The 18,231-nt window shown below is 42.3% G+C and overlaps 1 protein-coding gene across 5 annotated transcripts in view; it reads right to left on the minus strand.

Moving 5' to 3' along the window:
* pias2 (protein inhibitor of activated STAT, 2) overlaps positions 1 to 18,231 on the minus strand; it is a 180,210-nt gene that overhangs the window by 143,041 nt on the left and 18,938 nt on the right. The window lies entirely within an intron of this gene.

An 18,231-nucleotide genomic window follows, 5' to 3' on the forward strand; every position in this document is an offset into this window, starting at 1 on the left:
TCAATCTTCTGCTACTTATCGACTCCACTTCATTTTTTGTCAGCAGAATCAGCAGCATCTCTGATTCGCGCTTCGTTTTGTTGTCCAGGGATGAGAATGGCAAATGTAAAAAAGGACGGAAAAGTAGCGGGGGGGTGGGGATTATGAAGATTTGTTCTTTAAAGATATCATGACAATAGCCTAACATTAGCTTACATGTAACATGTTACTTTCTAAACCCACATGCTTGTAAAAGTAAAACCGTAGCTTTGTGTTTTTTTGTTTCGATGTGTTTCTTTAATGTTCCCAGCGCCGCAACCTCCATAACTAATCATATCTTGACAGGCGGGCCACTCCCCCCCCATATATAAAGAAAATAATTTTCCAACAGATTTACACAGTTCACGAAAATAATACTTTAGACGGAAAAAAACATGGAAATCCGCGGATCCGCGGAAAATTCTCATCCCTGGTTGTCACAAACGAGGCAGGACAACCAAATGCAACACGGGCTCTTTATTTGGGGAAAGTTTAAAGGAATCAAGGGGGGCTGGGATGCTGGCAGAGTACGACTACGAGGCAAGCTGACAAGCCGGTCAGGGAGCTTGCGTCATGCGTCATTGAAGCAGAAGGGCATAGCATTTTGAAGCTATTTAAAAAGTATTTAAAGATACAATAAAGTGTTTAAAAGTATGATAAAGGTTTAAAAATAAAATTTAAAGTCTTACCGGGATTTTCCATGCATAATGCACAAAATCTAACTAATTTATTGTCCTAAAATCTGGGGTGCGCATTGTGCATGGGTACAACAATTTTTGAAGAAAATCTCCCTCGAAATAAAACTTGAAATCCCCTTTCTTCTTGTTTGTTGTCAATCGCGCATCGCATTCAGACATCCTGCCCAACACAGTCAGTAAAATTCATAATTGACGACACATCGTTTGATGCGATGGTGCAATCCTTGATGGTGTGTTATTGTCAAATATTGTTTCTTTTTTAATCTCCATCGCAGACCGGATATCATACGGAGGCCGCCATGACAGTATGCGCAGAACGGATGCGCAAGACACGTCAATCGCGCATCGCATTCAGCCATCTTGCCCAAAACACTTAGTCAGCAAAATTCATACTTGACGACACATCGTTTGATGCGATGGTCCAATCCTTGATGGTGTGTTATTTCAAATATACTTTGTTTTTTAATCTCCATCACAAACCGGATATCATACGGAGGCCGCCATTACAGATGCGCAGAACAGATGCGCAAGACACGTCAGCTATATAAAGAGCGAGAGTTCAGTTCTCTACCTAAATGCGGATTACAGGTAATATTTTATTTCACAACACTTTGCCTTGTTCCTTTCTTCTCTGCTGTTCACTTCAAACACGCTCCATACGAACACGATGCTCTCGTATCAGACGCTTGCTCGATCACCTGCTCGTTTGCTGTCACAATGTACCCGACACAAATCCGGAACATTTCTTTGCTATCAAGTTTGCTAGCGCATGCGCAGTGATACTGACCGGCATAGACATGCCCTTTTTAGGGTGCGTATTATGCATGGGGGCGTATTATACATGGAAAATTACAGTATGTGGATGCCGTCGCGCAGAGCCGTGACATGCTTACACTTTAAAATGACGAGCCGGTCAGCGAGCTTGCGTCATGCGGGCATCTTGTTACACAGCAGGTCAGGCAAACAAGAATCAGGTGGCAGGCGTGCATGTCAAACCAGACAAAACGGTGAGGACTGACGTTAGCAGTTCCGTATTGGCGACGCGTGCCTCAGAGGCACGGAGGGCGCGTGAGCCAACCAGCAGGGCGAGAGCCGAGATGTGACACAGCCGCGCACGAAGGAAAAATGCATCGTCGTGCAGAAACAGTCGGGACAACGGCAATGAGCACTAATAGCGCAGGGCATGCCTCTGAGCAATGTGCGGATGCCCTCATCCTGGGCTGCAGGGGCGCATCAGCCAGTTAACATGGCAAGAGGAGAGCGGGGCTGTGACACGTTTACAGTTTAAAATGTTTGAAAATACAATAAAGTGTTTAAAAATAAAATTATAAATGTCTTGTGCGGATGCCCTTGCGCTGGGCTGCAAGGGCACATCAGCCGGTCAGCACGGCAAGAACAGAGCATTTTAAAATGTTTAAAAAAAGTGTTTACAATACAATAATGTATTTAAAAGTAAAATAGAGTGTAAACAATTAAATTATAATAGTCTTGTGCGGATGCCCTCGCGCTTAATTGTAAAAAAAACAATGGTTACTACTTCACGGATTTTGCCTATCACAGGTTCTTTTTGGAACGTAACTGCCGTGAAAAATGAGGGTTCACTGCAATGATTTGGAGTGACACAGATGGTTCAATAAACTTGTTAGCACAGGGGTCTCAAACTCAATTTACCCGGGGGCCGCTGGAGTCAGAGTCTGGGTGAGGGGACTTCAGCATCGTCAGTCTATTAAGTTTCTTGAAGAAACTGATGCAGATAACCAGGACTTATGTTATCACTCCAATGTCCGCTGGTTAAATTTGGGGAAAGTGTGTCAACGAGTGTGGGAGCTCAAACAAGATATCTCATTTTTGGAGCTACTTGAGAAAGCTGACAATTTTCCTCAGCTGAGTGACACAGATTGGCTTTGTGATGCTGTGGACATACTGACATACATGAACGAACTTAACGTGAATCTACAAGGGAAAGACCAGTTTGTGCATGAAATGTACACAAACGTCAGAACATTCAAATCCAATCTCACCTTATTCTCAAGCAAATGTCAAACAAGTCATTTGCTCATTTCCCCACACTGGCGACAGTGTAAGAGGCCCCTCAACATGTGAAAAAATACAGGAAATTGCTGAATGACCTGCATGCAGAATTCTGCCATCGGTTCTCCGATATTGGAAAAATTGACAAGTCACTTCAGATGGTTTCATGACCCTTCACACAAGATCCTGAAACAGTGCAAAAAGAGTTGGAACTGGAACCGATTGATTTCCAATGTGACACTTTCATCAAGGAGAAGTTCAACTCTGTTTAACTAGATGTTTTCAGGTTCATTAAGTGCAGCCAAATTTCCAAACATCCAGAAGATGGCACAGAGGATGTTGGTGTTGTTTGGCTCTACGTATGTGTATGAACAGACTTTTAAGATGATGAACACCAATAAAGCACCTCATAGATCCCAGTTGAGTGATGAACACCTCAGACCTGTTCTGAGGATTGCCACAACAAAACTGACACCGGATTTAGATGGACTGGCAAAAACAACAACATTGTTCCCACTAAAAGTTAACATAGAATAGAATAGAATAATAATAATAATAATAATAATAATAATAATAATTCATTGAATCTGTGTAGCGCTTTTCAAGAACCCAAAGACGCTTACAGGGAACAAGGCAAAGACATACATGAGGGGGGGGGGGGCGACGGGGAGGAAACAATCAGATTAACTTAAGAAGAAGAAACCAGTTATGGGTAGGGGAGGTCATAAACTTGGGAGAAGAGCTAAGTTTTTAGACGGGACTCAAATCAATTCACTCAAATCATTCTCGTTATGAAAGATTTGATCACAAAACGTTTCCGTCTGTACGACTGGTTTTTGAATGCACCCCGCTTCAATGGCAGAACGCGGATGAATTTAAAGACATCAAATGAGAATAATCCTTTATAAAAATTAAAATTGACTGACGCAAACTTGAGTTCTTCATTTTTTATTGAAAACAACATAGTGCTGACGCCGTACGACATCGGTTTTTCGCTATAATTCGGTATAATTTGACGTAGTCCAAACTCACCCAAAGCTAAGGTTTCATGGGAATATTATTGTCATAATTGTCTGGACCATATATGATATTTGTTTAATGGTAGTTATTGATAGATCTTGAAGATGTCAAGTTATAGGTGCATATAACACGTTCATTGGAAGAGGGGAAGAGATGTTGTGTATTTTGGGCTAACTCAAATTCCGTAGTAGAAAAACCCCGGAAGTGGGATGGGCGCATTCTGTGTTGTTGTGGTACGCCCTGTGAACGCACTGTGAGTAAGTTATCATTCACGTTGTTGTCCGACCTATTCTTGCTATCTAAGAACCTGGAAAATAGTAAGGATATAACATATATCACGGGTCATTACGACGAGTTTGGTGGAGTTTTTACTGCTTCTTCCAACTCCTACCGCGCTGACTGTAACCTGACACTCTCTGGCTGCGTCTTGCCTCTTTTTTTTTTATTGTCGGACTCAGTGGACTCGGTCAAAATCAGCACTGAGTCCGAGTCCGGCAAAAATGACCAAGTCCGACCGAGTCCGAGTCCCCGAGTCCGAACAGAGTCCACAGCCCTGCTGGAGATGGGTGTGGAGTTGGGCGGAGACAATGCGTTCAAGGGTTTTGGAAAGGAATGAAAGGTTGGAGATGGGACGGTAGTTGAAGAGGTTGAGTGGGTCCAAGGTGGGCTTTTTGAGGATGGGGGTGATGGCTGCAAGTTTATAGACAGTGGGAAAGTGGCCAAGGGATAAAGACTGATTAAAAAGGGTGGTGAGGTAGGGGAGGAGGACAGGGAGGCAGGCCTTAGTTAAGGTTGTTAGAAGAGGGTCAAGAGAGCAGGTGGTTGTCTTGGATGAGGTAATGAATAGAATAGAATAGAATAGAATAGAATAGAATAGAATAGAATAGAATAGAATAGAATAGAATAGAATAGAATAGAATAGAATAGATCTTTATTTGTCATTGTCACATGTACAACGAAATTTAAAAAGTGCCAACCGATCCGCGCATGAGATTAAAAATAAATAGAATAAGTAGAATAAAAAGATTAAAAAACAAATACAAGCTAAAACCCACAGAAGAACATACACAGACATAATCATTTATGTTAAGATGCATTCAATGCGACTAAAAACTGTTGGCAAATCTGCTAATCCTTGACCTAATTGCTCTGTAGCGTCTGCTTGATGGCAACAGTTCAAAAAGGGAGTGGCCAGGGTGGGAAGTGTCCTTCAGAATGTTCTGTGTTTTTTTGAGACACCGGGTTCTGTGTAGGTCTTCCAGTGTGGGGAGAAGGCAGCCAATGATCTTCTGTGCTGTGTTGATGACCCCTTGGAGTTTTTTCCTCTGAGCAGCAGTGCAGCTGGAGTACCAAACACATATACAGTACGTTAAAGTGCTTTCTATGGAGCAGCGATAGAAGGACACCAGCAGTCTTTGTGTAATGCTGTGCCCCCTCAGCACCCTTAAGAAGTAGAGTCTCTGCTGGGCCTTTTTAAGCAGCTCAGAGGTGTTCACGCCCCAGGTGAAGTCCTCCTCGATGTGGACACCCAGGTAGCGGAAGGAGGACACTGCACTCCACAGCGGTGGAAGTCCAGATTGAGTTTGCGGATGACAGTACCAAGGGGCAAGAGGTAACAGATGAATAGGAGGGGGCCAAGAACTGAGCCTTGGGGGACCCCTTGTGTAACTGGGGAGAGGATGGATGTGTGACCGGAGAGAGAGATGAACTGGTTTCTGTTGGTGAGGTAGGAGGTGAGCCATCGAGTGCAGTGCCCTCAACACCTAGTTGGCGCAGCTTTTGGAGGAGGATGGAATGGTTCACAGTGTCAAAGGCTGCGCTAAGGTCAAGTAGTAGTAGGATGTTGAGAGTCTGCAGAAATGAGGAGATCGTTGGTGACTTTAACTAGAGCTGTTTCAGTGCTGTGAAGTGGGCGGAATCCGGACTGGAAGGGTTCATAGAGGTTGTTGGACTGGAGATCAGGGCTGTGGACTCGGTCGGATTTTTGCACCGAGTCAGAGTCCGGCCCCTTGGCCATGAGTCCGAGTCCGAGTCCGGCTGTCCATTTTTTCTGTTAATTCATCTGACTGCTTAGTCTTTATTCAAGGCTAATTTAGATCAAAATCTAAATAATTACAACAGTTTTGTGATGGCTTTGTCTTTATTAAACATATGAACGAATACAATAAACAGATACTTTCAAGTTTTAATCATTAATTACACCATTATAGCTCAGACATTTATCTAAACACAAATAATTAGTGACGACCCCTTATTTGGAAAGCGAAAAACCCATGTCGTACGGCGTCAGCACTATGTTTTTACTAGAAACATGAACTCACGTTTGCGTCAGTCAATTTTAATTTTTATAAAGGATTATTCTCATTTGATGCCATCCGCGTTCTGCCATTGAAGCGGACTGTAAGACCAGTCGTACAGACGGAACACTCATTCACTTCACCAAAACGCAACCATATAATTACGTGAGCTCTTTGCATAAACATCGATGCAAAGAAACTCCTCTTTTTGGGTACAGGCTACAAGGAGTATATATTACAAAGGAGACTTTCTACTTAATTGTGATCATTATTCATCCATCCATCCATTTTATTTTATTACTCAGGTATTTTCAAAGCAAATTAATATTGTTGCATTTATTAATTTGCTTTAACATGACAGCGCAATATAATTAAAAGCTGACACGATAGCAATGTCAAACGTGTTCATTTAAGAAAAAGCCACACACGTTTTGTGATCAAATCTTTCATAACGAGAATGATTTGAGTTGTCTGGACCATATATGATATTTGTTTAATGGTAGTTATTGATAGATCTTGAAGATGTCAAGTTATAGGTGCATATAACACGTTCATTGTAAGAGGGGAAGAGATGTTGTGTATTTTGGGCTAACTCAAATTCCGTAGTAGAAAAACCCCGGAAGTGGGATGGGCGCATTCTGTGTTGTTGTGGTACGCCCTGTGAATGCACTGTGAGTAAGGAATAAAGCAGTTATCATTAGCGTCGTTGTCCGACCTATTCTTGCTATCTAAGAACCTGGAAAATAGTAAGGATATAACATATATCACGGGTCATTACGGCGAGTTTGGTGGAGTTTTTACTGCTTCTTACAACTCCTACCGCGCTGACTGTAACGTGACACTCTCTGGCTGCGTCTTGCCTCTTTTTTTTTTATTGTCGGACTCGGTGGACTCGGTCAAAATCAGCACTGAGTCCGAGTCCGGCAAAAATGACCGAGTCCGACCGAGTCCGAGTCCCCGAGTCCGAACCGAGTCCACAGCCCTGCTTGTAAGTAAGAGTTAATGATCAAGTAAAAATTTGTGGAAAAAAAACATATAAGTTGCTCCTGAGTATGAATCGCCCCCCACCCAAACTATGAAAAAAAACGCGACTTAAAGTCCGAAAATTACGGTAAATAAAAATCTTCATGGAAAAAAAAAATGTTGGCGTTAATTTCAAAATTGAAAATTTTAACTTTTTGCAAGTGGAAAGTTGTAGAATCGGTAGGAAAAAGATGAACAGTTGAAAGTTGGAAAGGGTTGAATCGGTTAAAAAATGTTTAAGTTAGAGCAAATGTTGAATGCCTCATAGAGAATGAATGATAATTTAAAAAACAAATTTGCGCCAAAATCTTTTGAAATTGGAAACTACAGGTTCAAGAGGTTCACTTTGGAGTTCAAAAGTTGAAACTGATTGAATCGGACAAAAATTGTAAGTTAGAGCAAATGTTAAATTAGGTAATTACTGGTTTCATTTAGGGCACTTCTTGTTGAAATAAGGTCACTTCCGGTTTATTTGGGGAACTTCCGGTTTAATTTAGTGCACTTCCGGTTTATTTGGGGCACTTCTGATTCACTTCCTGTTAAAATTGGGGCACTTTTGGTTCACTTCATGGTCAAATTGGGTCACTTCCTTTTCATTTTGGGGCCCTTCCGGTAACGGATCTGTCATCGATAACGGCATATATAATTGGGTGTCATCCGCGTAACATTTAAAACTAATATTATATTTACGTATTACCGTTTTTTTCCGTGTATAATGTGTTAGGGTGGTGCTCACTCTAACTTATTTTGCAAGAACCACACTGGAGTCAAGCAAGTCATTTCAAACACCTGCAGGCGGAGAGTCCATTCATAGCTGTGCTTACAGCGATGGTCGAATGGAGGTCTGACTCAGGCCTCATCAGGTGCTTATTTATTGAGAGAAACAGAGTGGGGTTGAAAGTGGGGGTGTGGGAACACACAGGATAGGGTGAAGACGCTCCCCTGCTGATCAAAGCATAGCAGGGCGCCTTTTACGACTTTCTGTAAACAAAGCAACTTTGATTGCTTCCTCTGCGTCTAGTCAATCAGTTGAAAAGATCTTAGCACTTTGGTCAACTACTTTTGTCTAGACAGGATAAGCTAGTTAAATTATTACAGGTTATAATGCAACATAATCATACGATGAAGATATTCTGCAAACCCTAACATAATGCGCAAAATTTAACTAATTTATTGTCCTAAAATCTGGGGTGCGCATTACATGGGTACAAAAAAAATTAAAAAAATTTTTTTTAAATTTTTTTTTTTTTTAAATTTTTTTTTTTTTTACATTTTTTTTAAGTCATGGTACAACAAAACCAACAAGAGGACTGACTTGGAACAAAAAGACGGTGACATTACCAAAGACAGGAACTAGGGGTGTAAATCGCGGGTTTTGTCACGATACGATATAATATCGATACAAAGAACTACGATATGATATTTGCTGATATCTTAAAGCCTGCTGCGATTCATTCACGATATATCGCGATATAGTGCTCTACGATCGATATATTTTTTTTTTTAATAAAAAATATAGAACAATATCCTGATTTATAACAATTCATACGCAAAATCAACAAGGTACTGCAAACTCTTTATTTAGGAAATTACAAGAGTATTGCAGTATACAAAGTGCTTATTTTAACACTGAACTTTGATGTCGTGTTTTTTCTTTAAATGTGCGGCGAGATTTGTGCTCCCTGAATATTTGATCACCGCATGGCAGGATTTACAAACTGCACGTGTCTTGTCCGTTGAGCTATCTTTTCTTTGGAATCCAAAGTGCTTCCAAACGAATGACTTGAAGCCTAAAGGGGAGCAAATTTCCTCGTCTTTTTGGACACTAGCCATAGCACCAGCCCAGGAGCCGCGTACTAGTTGTCTCCCCTTTCATGTGCGTGCTCCGCTCACAACACAACACGCGCAGTGCGCTCCCGGAAAGAGGAAGCAAGCAACAATGAATTGGATTTCAAAATAAAGTCGCGTCTAATGTCCGAGGTCAAACACGGCGATATAAATCGATGTTTACGTTTAGCATCGATGCCAGTAAATCGTAGAGCATTATATCGATTAATCGATGTGTATCGATGTATCGTTACACCCCTAACAGGAACAGAAACCAAACAGACATCATGACATCATCCGACGGTGAGCGAGGGGCAGACAGGACTTAAATACAAAACACGTTACATTGATTGAGGTGACACAGGAAGGGAGGGGCGACGCGAACAGAAACTATTAGGTGTGTAAATCGCGGGTTTTGTCACGATACGATATAATATCGATACAAAGAACTACGATACGATATTTGCCGATATCTTAAAGCCTGCTGCGATTCATTCACGATATATCGCGATATAGTGCTCTACGATCGATTATTTTTTTTTAATAAAAAATATAGAACAATATCCTGATTTATAACAATTCATACGCAAAATCAACAAGGTACTGCAAACTCTTTATTTAGGAAATTACAAGAGTATTGCAGTATACAAAGTGCCTATTTTAACACTGAACTTTGATGTTGTGTTTTTTCTTTAAATATGCGGCGAGATTTGTGCTCCCTGAATATTTGATCACCGCATGGCAGGATTTACAAACTGCACGTGTCTTGTCCGTTGAGCCATCTTTTCTTTGGAATCCAAAGTGCTTCCAAACGAATGACTTGAAGCCTAAAGGGGAGAAAATTTCTTCGTCTTTTTGGACACTAGCCATAGCACCAGCCCAGGAGCCGCGTACTTGTTGTCGACTCCCCTTTCACGTGCCTGCTCTGCTCACAACACAACGCCGCGCACTTCTCCCTGCTCCCGGAAAAAGGAAGCAAGCAACAATGAACTGGATTTCAAAATAAAGTTGCGTCTAATGTCTGAGGTCAAACACGGCGATATAAATCGATGTTTACGTTTAGCATCGATGCCATTAAATCGTAGAGCATTATATCGATTAATCGATGTATCGTTACACCCCTAGAAACTATGGCAACCTAGACACATAGCAAAACTGGGGACGAGACATGACAAATCTCCCTCGAAATAAAACTTGAAATCACCTTTCTTCTTGTTTGTTGTCAATCGCGCATCGCATTCAGCCATCCTGCCCAACACACTTAGTCAGTAAAATTCACAATTGACGACCCATCGTTTGATGCGATGGTGCAATCCTTGATGGTGTGTTATTGTCAAATATTGTTTGTTTTTTAATCTCCATCACGGACCGGACGTCATACAGAGGCAGTATCACTGCGCATGCGCACTATGGATCCGATGCGCAGAACGGATGTGCAAGACACGTCAGCTATATAAAGAGCGAGAGTTCAGTTTTCTTCCTATTAGTTTCAATTCACAGTTTAATTAGCAGTTTCAATCAGCAAATAACAAAATGCGTATTACAGGTAATATTTTGCCTTGTTCCTTTCGTCTCTGCTGTTCACTTCAAACACGCTCCATACGACCGCAATGCTCTCGTATCAGACGCTTGCTCGATCACCTGCTCGTTTGCTGTCACAATGTACTCTACACAAATCCGAAACATTTGTTGCGGCTCCGAGTCATGACGAGGGGCAAGTTTTGGTTTCTAAGGGTGTTTTTATTCCTCTTCAACGTCTCTCCCATACCTCTCCCAGAGGCGCCTTTTTCACGTCCGCACGCTTTTTTCACATGTCCGCACTGAACGCGGTGGTGCCTTCATGGGCAGTCGGAGAAATCAACGCCAACAAAAAAAATACATCCAGCCTAGTTAAGACCATACCAAAGACTATAAAAATGCGACCCATTGCCTCCCTGTGTGTGTGATGATCATTGGGACTTTAAAAAAAAAATAAAAAATTGGGTGCGTATTATACATGGGTACAGACTTTTTTCCAGCATCAACATGCCATTTTTAGGGTGCGTATTATACATGTGGGCGCATTATACACGGAAAAAAACGGTAGTTAAATTTTGCGCATTATGCATAGAAAAACACGGTAAAAGAAATTTTCTGGATTCCTACTTAAAATATGGATTTATCGCCACAGGTGACTGACGCACCAAGCTCACTCTGCATAGTTTGTGGCGACAGGCTCGCTAACGAGGCAATGAGGCTTCAAAACTGCTTCGGCACATGGAGACGAAGCATCCTGCATAAAAAGACAAACCTTAACCACTTCGGTTGTCATTGCCTCTGATTACTGGCTGGTTTCTGAGAAACAAGCTCAGTGCTCTCACTAATTCAACGTAGTGGTGAGTTTTATTTTTATGACGTTTATACTTGTTTTTATGCCAGTCATATCATCTTATTTCATCGTATTTATCTATTTATTATAAATGTATTATTTATTCATATAAATGTATTATTTATTTATATAAAGGCCAGTCCGCGAAAATATTTCTGACACATAACCGGTCTGTGGCGCAAATAGGTTGGGGACCACTGAGGTAAAGGACACAATAGTTCGGTATGCCCGGGCCAACAGAGGCAAGCTGAATTACATGATCCTATCCTTGTCTTTGAGGACTACCAGAGGTAGTGGAACAGCGAAATAAGTACAAGGGAGTCATGTCGGAACTGTATGCGAGGGGATTAAAACCTGGTGTACGCTACCCAGCCAGTTTGCATATCAAGCTAAAGTCAGAGAAAATGAAAGACCTGGCCTCTGTGGCTGAGGCGGAGAATTACATCGCTTCCCTGCCATTCCCTGTCCCTGTGGGACACCACACGTAACATTATAGAGCTCAGAGGATGCATTGCCATGGACCACTCGGTGCGTCCTGTCTGATAGATAGGAATAGAACGAGCCTAGTGCTGACCCTGAAATACCAACACAACCTTTAAGATGCCCTAATAAAATATCGAAGTCTACAGTGTCGAAGGCAGCACTAAGATCGAGTAGTAACAATACAGATGAAGTGTTTGAATCCATAGCTATGAGGAGATCATCAGTCACTTTAGCTGTCTCAGTGGAATGATTAGCTCTAAAACAGGGGTGTCAAACTCATTTTTTTCTCGGGCTGCATTGTAGTCATAGCTTCTTTCGGAAGGCCAATATGACTGTCAACCCAATTAAACCTCATATTATGTATACAGTAAAAGCTACAAAACAAACTGAAAAATAACTCATTTTCAAATCAGACAAGTAAAAACTGGTTTAGATTTTTAAGATTAAAGATTATTAAAAGTGAAGACAATTATCAATTCCAGTAAAGACACACGGATTTGAAATTTAAAATGATGTGGCGGGCCGTATCTAGCCCTCGGGCCTTGAGTTTGACACCTGTGCTCTAAAACCAGACTGAAAAGATTCATATCGATTATTGGCGACCATGTAATCAATAAGCTGCTGCGCTACTACTTTTTCAAGAAGTTTTGCTATGAATGGGAGGTTTGAAACTGGCCTATAATTACTGAGACAGTCCAGGTCAAGATTTGGTCGCTTAAGTAACGGTTTAATGATAGCGGTTTTAAAGTCTGTTGGCACTATCACAGAGGAGACAGACAGATTGATTATATTATATATAGACGGACGGTCCTAAAATTTGAAATAATTCTTTAAGTTGTTTGGCTGGAAGCGGGTCGTGTAAACATGTTGTTTGTTTAGCCGCACTGACCAATTGTGTAAGCCTTTCAAAGGACACGCTTTTAAAATTTAAGAGAGTTATTGAATGCGCTGGTAATCACCGGTCTCGACTGAGCGATTGGAATGGTATTCTTGATCTCATCCCTAATGGATTCAATCTTTCGAGCAAAAAATTTCATGAACTCGTCAGCTGAGTGGAAAAAGCTATCGGGGGTCGGCTGGCGTAGTGTTAGCTTTGCCACTGTATCAAATAGGCATTTAGGATTGTTTTTATTGAGATTAATGACTTGCGAAAAATAACGTGTTTTTGCTAAGATAAGCGCATCTTTATATTTCAGGAGGCTGTCCTGCCATGGCTGATGGAAAACCTCAAGTTTGGTTAAACGCCATCTGCGCTCATGCTTTCTACATGATTGCTTAAGCGTACGTGTTTCATCTGTGAACCACGGAGTAGGCAATCTACGGCAAGTTTTCAGACGTAGCGGCGCCACAGAGTCGATGGCATTTAACAATGTCGCATTGAATTCATTTGTAAGATTATCAATAGAGCCGATATATGCAGGAAATATGGCAGTTGCCGGCGACAGTAACTCAGATAGCGCAGTTGTAGTCATGGAGTTAAAATTATGGCTGCTATGATTCTGATTGCTGTCTTTGACAAGGAAGTAAAATTTCAAATTTTATTAAGCAATGATCAGACAAAACAGTAGTGTATGGCCGTACTGCTATGTTTGAGGTTGCAAGTCCTCGGGATAATACCAGATCTAAGGTACCGTTTTTTTTCGTGTATAATGCCCCCCCATGTTTAATACGCACACCAAATTTTTTTTTTCTTTTTTTTTTTTTTAAAGTCCTAATGATCGTCACACACGCAGGGAGGCAATGGGTCCCATTTTTATAGTCTTTGGTATGGTCTTAACTAGGCTGGATGTAATTTTTTTTGTTGGCGTTGATTTCTCCGACTGCCCGTAAAGGCACCACCGCGATCAGTGCGGACATGTGAAAAAGGCGTGCGGACGTGAAAAAGGCAGCTCTGTATGGGAGAAACGTTGAAGAGGAATAAAAACACCCTTGGAAACCAAAACTTCGTCGTGACTCGGAGCCGCAACAAATGTTTCGGATTTGTGTAGGGTACATTGTGACAGCAAACGAGCAGGTGATCGAGCAAGCGTCTCATACGAGAGCATTGCGGTCGTATGGAGCGTGTTTGAAGTGAACAGCAGAGACGAAAGGAACAAGGCAAAGTGTTGTGAAATAAAATATTACCTGTAATACGCATTTTGTTATTTGCTGATTGTATTAAACTATCACATTCATTGTCAGTCAAGAAGAGAAGAGGACTATTCGCATCGGATCCATAGTGCGCATGCGCAGTGATACTGCCTCGGTATGACGTCCGGTCCGCGATGGAGATTAAAAAACAAACAATATATGTTTATATTACATATATAATATGTAATGTCACCCTGTCTTTTTGTTCCACGTCTTTGTCGGTCAGTCCTGTTGTTGGTTTTGTTGTACCTTGATTTTTAAAAAAAAAAAAAAAAAAAAAAATTGTACCCATGTATAATGCGCACCCCAGATTTTAGGACAATAAATTAGTTAAATTTCGCGCATTATACACGGAAAAAAAACGTATTTCCATTCTTATGCCTTGCTGCCTGTACGGCTTGCGTAAATCCAAACGTATCAGTTAAAGTCTGAAATGCCGAAGTAAGTGGCTCTGACGGTAAACTCATGTGGATGTTGAAATCGCCCATGATGATTATATCATCCGCATTGGTTACTAGAACAGCCACGAATTCTGAAAATTCATCCAGGAAGCCAGAGTAAGCCACGGTGAACGGTAAATAACAGCAAGATAAAATGACGGTAAAGCGGTGGATCGGACAGTGAGAACTTCAAATGTTTTAAAGACGTTAATCGAACGAGGCCTAAATCTAAGCTCGGAATTTGAGACGAGGGCGACACCCCCACCGTTTTTTCGAGGACGCACCACATGCGAGCTCACAAAATTTGGAGGCGAGGCCTCGTTAAGCGGCAGCAGTTCATTAGGTTTTAACCAGGTCTCGCTAAGACCAAAGATGTTTAGATTATGTTCCGTGATGAGGTCATTAACGAGAACTGCTTTCGTATGAAGCGATCTAATATTCATAAAACCGAGTGTAAGTGTAATCGGTCGATCAGGGTGCGTATCTATCGAAGAATTTTTAAACGAGATGCGAGTAAGATTGTGTTCTCTAGGCCTGACATCACCTCTCATATGTTTATTGGCGCGGTGGGACGATACGACCGTGGGAATTTGATGGTAAATATTTGTTACACATGTAAAATTATCTGAAACAGGCACCGTTTCATCAGCGAAACCGGTCGGGGTGGAGTGATTGGATTTGTCTACTACCCCAGTAGAAAATGTGTTCACGTGTACTGTAGCACTATTCAAACTGTGACGCTCTAGTCTACACGAGGAGCTATGTGCATGCTGGAAATCTAGCCTAGCGCTAGTTAACTTTAACTTAACAGACTCCAAACCCATCCTAACAGATGGTCTAATCACCTGTGCCCCGGCCTGCTCTAAAGTGACCTGTCATGAGTGGCTCGAACAGTAATCTATATTCCTAGAAAGAGTGAAGACGCCTTCACGGTTAGGGTGAAGGCCGTCCTTCCTCAGCAGGTCGGGGCGGCCCCAGGAGGAGGACCCATCCATCCATTTTCTGAACCGCTCAGTCCCCACGGGGGTCGCGGGTGTGCTGGAGCCTATCCCAGCAGTCAACGGGCAGTAGGCGGGGGACATCCTGAACCGGTTGCCAGCCGATCGCAGGGCACACGAAGACAAACAACCATTTGCACTCGCACTCACACCTAGGGACAATTTGGAGTGCTCAATGGGCCTACCAAGCATTTTTTTGGGATGTGGGAGGAAACCGGAGTGCCCGGAGAAAACCCACGCGGGCCCAGGGAGAACAAGCAAACTCCACACAGGGAGGGCCGGAGGTGGAATCGAACCCGCACCCCCGTAACTGTGAGGCGGACGTGCTACCCAGTGCACCATCGAGCCGCCAGAAGGAGGACCAGTGATGTATAAAATACAGTCCCTGCTTTTTACAGAACCCAGCCATCCATCGATTAAGGGAGACAAATCTACTAAACCTCTCATCAGTGCCTCTCCCAGGCAGGGGGCCAGAGACAAATACCGTTTTTTTCCGTGTATAGTGCGCAATATTTTACTAATTTATTGTCCTAAAATCTGGGGTGCGTATTATACATGGGTACAAAGAAAAAAAATTGTAAATTTTTTTTTTTTTAATTTTTTTTTTTTTTTTTTTTTAAATAAAGTCATGGTACAACAAAACCAACAACAGGACTGACCGACAAAGTCGTGGAACAAAAAGACAGGGTGACATTACCAAAGACAGGAACAGAATGACAGTAACACATGCAATGATCCAACGGTGAGCGAGGGGCAGACAGGACTTAAATACAAAACACGTTACATCGATTGAGGTGACACAGGAAGAGCGGGGTGACACGAACAGAAACTATGGCAACCTAGACACATAGCAAAACTGGGGACGAGACATGACAAATCTCCCCCGAAATAAAACTCACCTTTCTCCTTGTTTGTTGTCAATCGCACATCGCATTCAGCCATCCTGCCCAACACACTTAGTAAAATTCATAATTGACGACACATCGTTTGATGCGATGGTGCAATCCTCGATGGTGTGTTATTGTCAAATATTGTTTGTTTTTTAATCTCCATCGCGGACCGGACGTCATACGGAGGCCGCCATTACAGATGCGCAGAACGGTTGCGCAAGACACGTCAGCTATATAAAGAGCGAGAGTTCAGTTCTCCACCTATTAGTTTCAATTCACAGTTTAATTAGCAGTTTCAATCAGCAAATAACAAAATGCGTATTACAGGTAATATTTTATTTCACAACACTTTGCCTTGTTCCTTTCGTCTCTGCTGTTCATTTCAAACACACTCCATACGACCGCAATGCTCTTGTATCAGACGCTCGCTCGATCACCTGCTAGTTTGCCGTCTGTCACAATGTACCCTACACAAATCCGAAACATTTGTTGCGGCTCCGAGTCACGACGAGGGGCAAGTTTTGGTTTCCAAGGTTGTTTTTATTCCTCTTCAACGTATCTCCCATACAGAGCCGCCTCATTCCCCTGCGCACGGAGCGCGGTGGTGCGTTTAGGGGCAGTCGGAGAAATCAACGCCAACAAAAAAAATGACATCCAGCCTAGTTAAGACCATACCAAAGACTATAAAAATGGGACCCATTGCCTCCCTGCGTGTGTGACGATCTTTGGGACTTAAAAAAATATATATATATATTAAAAAAAAATTAAAAAAAATCATAAAAATTGGGTGCGTATTTTCCATGGGTACAAGCTTTTTTCCAGCATCAGCATGCCATTGTTAGGGGTGCGTACTATACATGGGGGCGCACTATACACGGAAAAAAACGGTACTCGATGCCAACTCATCTTTCTGGCGAGAACTTGTGATCTTTTGTTGTCAAGTCAAGTCAAGTTTATTTGTATAGCCCTAAATCACAAGCAGTCTCAAAGGGCTTCACATAGACAGAAATTGACAATTATTCTCAAAGCATCCCCTGATCTTAAGCTCCCAAAAGGGCAAGGAAAAACTTAAAAAACCCTACTGGGGGAAAATGAGAAACCTTGAGAAGGGACCACAGATGGAAGGATCCCCCTTTCAGGATCACCAGTTTGGAATGGATGCAGAGAGGGCACAAATGATACAACATGAAAGTCCATGTCAGAGCAGAGGGCTGCCGAAGGAGCCCTTAATTGTCCTGGCAGTGTCTACGAGGAGGTTGAGCTGGAGTTCCCCCATCCTGAGTTGACCCACGAGAATCCAGATAGCCGCTGTCAGCATGGGTGCCACCTAACCACCTCCCCGGCCGGGGAGGGGGGAGGGAGGGGGTGGAGAGGGAGACAAAACAAACTCCAGCCGAATCGGCCACTACAGGTTAGTTAAAGGCTATGTCTTTAAACGTGTCTTAAATGTTTCTACTGAGGCAGCAGTTCTAATATCCATTGGTAGGCATTCCAAAGCTCTGGAGCCCGAATAGAAAATGCTCTAGAGCCTGCAGACATTTTCTTGGCCCTCGGTGTCACTAAAAGGGTAGCGTTTTGCGAACGAAGGTTACGAGACGGAACATAAGAAACAACTAGGTCGACGAGATATGAAGGCGCTAAGCCATGCAGTGATTTATAGGCTAATAGAAGAACCTTGAAATCACATCTTAAATGGACCGGGAGCCAATGTAAGTTGGCTAGTATTGGGGTAATGTGATCAAATTTTCTTGTCCGAGAGAGCAGCCTTGCAGCAGCATTTTGTACTAACTGTAGACTTTTGATGCGGGATTTAGGAAGACCCGAAAATAGTACATTACAGTAGTCCAGGCGCGACGTGACGAACGCATGAATAATAGTTTCTGCATCACCGGTCGAGAGGATCGGACGAATCTTTGCAATATTACGAAGGTGAAAAAACGCAATTCTGGTTATATTCTTAATGTGCTTTTGAAAGGAGAGAGTTTGGTCAAATATTACCCCGAGATTA

The sequence above is a fragment of the Syngnathus typhle genome, linkage group LG5 (assembly GCF_033458585.1).
Source record: "Syngnathus typhle isolate RoL2023-S1 ecotype Sweden linkage group LG5, RoL_Styp_1.0, whole genome shotgun sequence".
In the NCBI taxonomy this organism is placed as follows: domain Eukaryota; kingdom Metazoa; phylum Chordata; class Actinopteri; order Syngnathiformes; family Syngnathidae; genus Syngnathus; species Syngnathus typhle.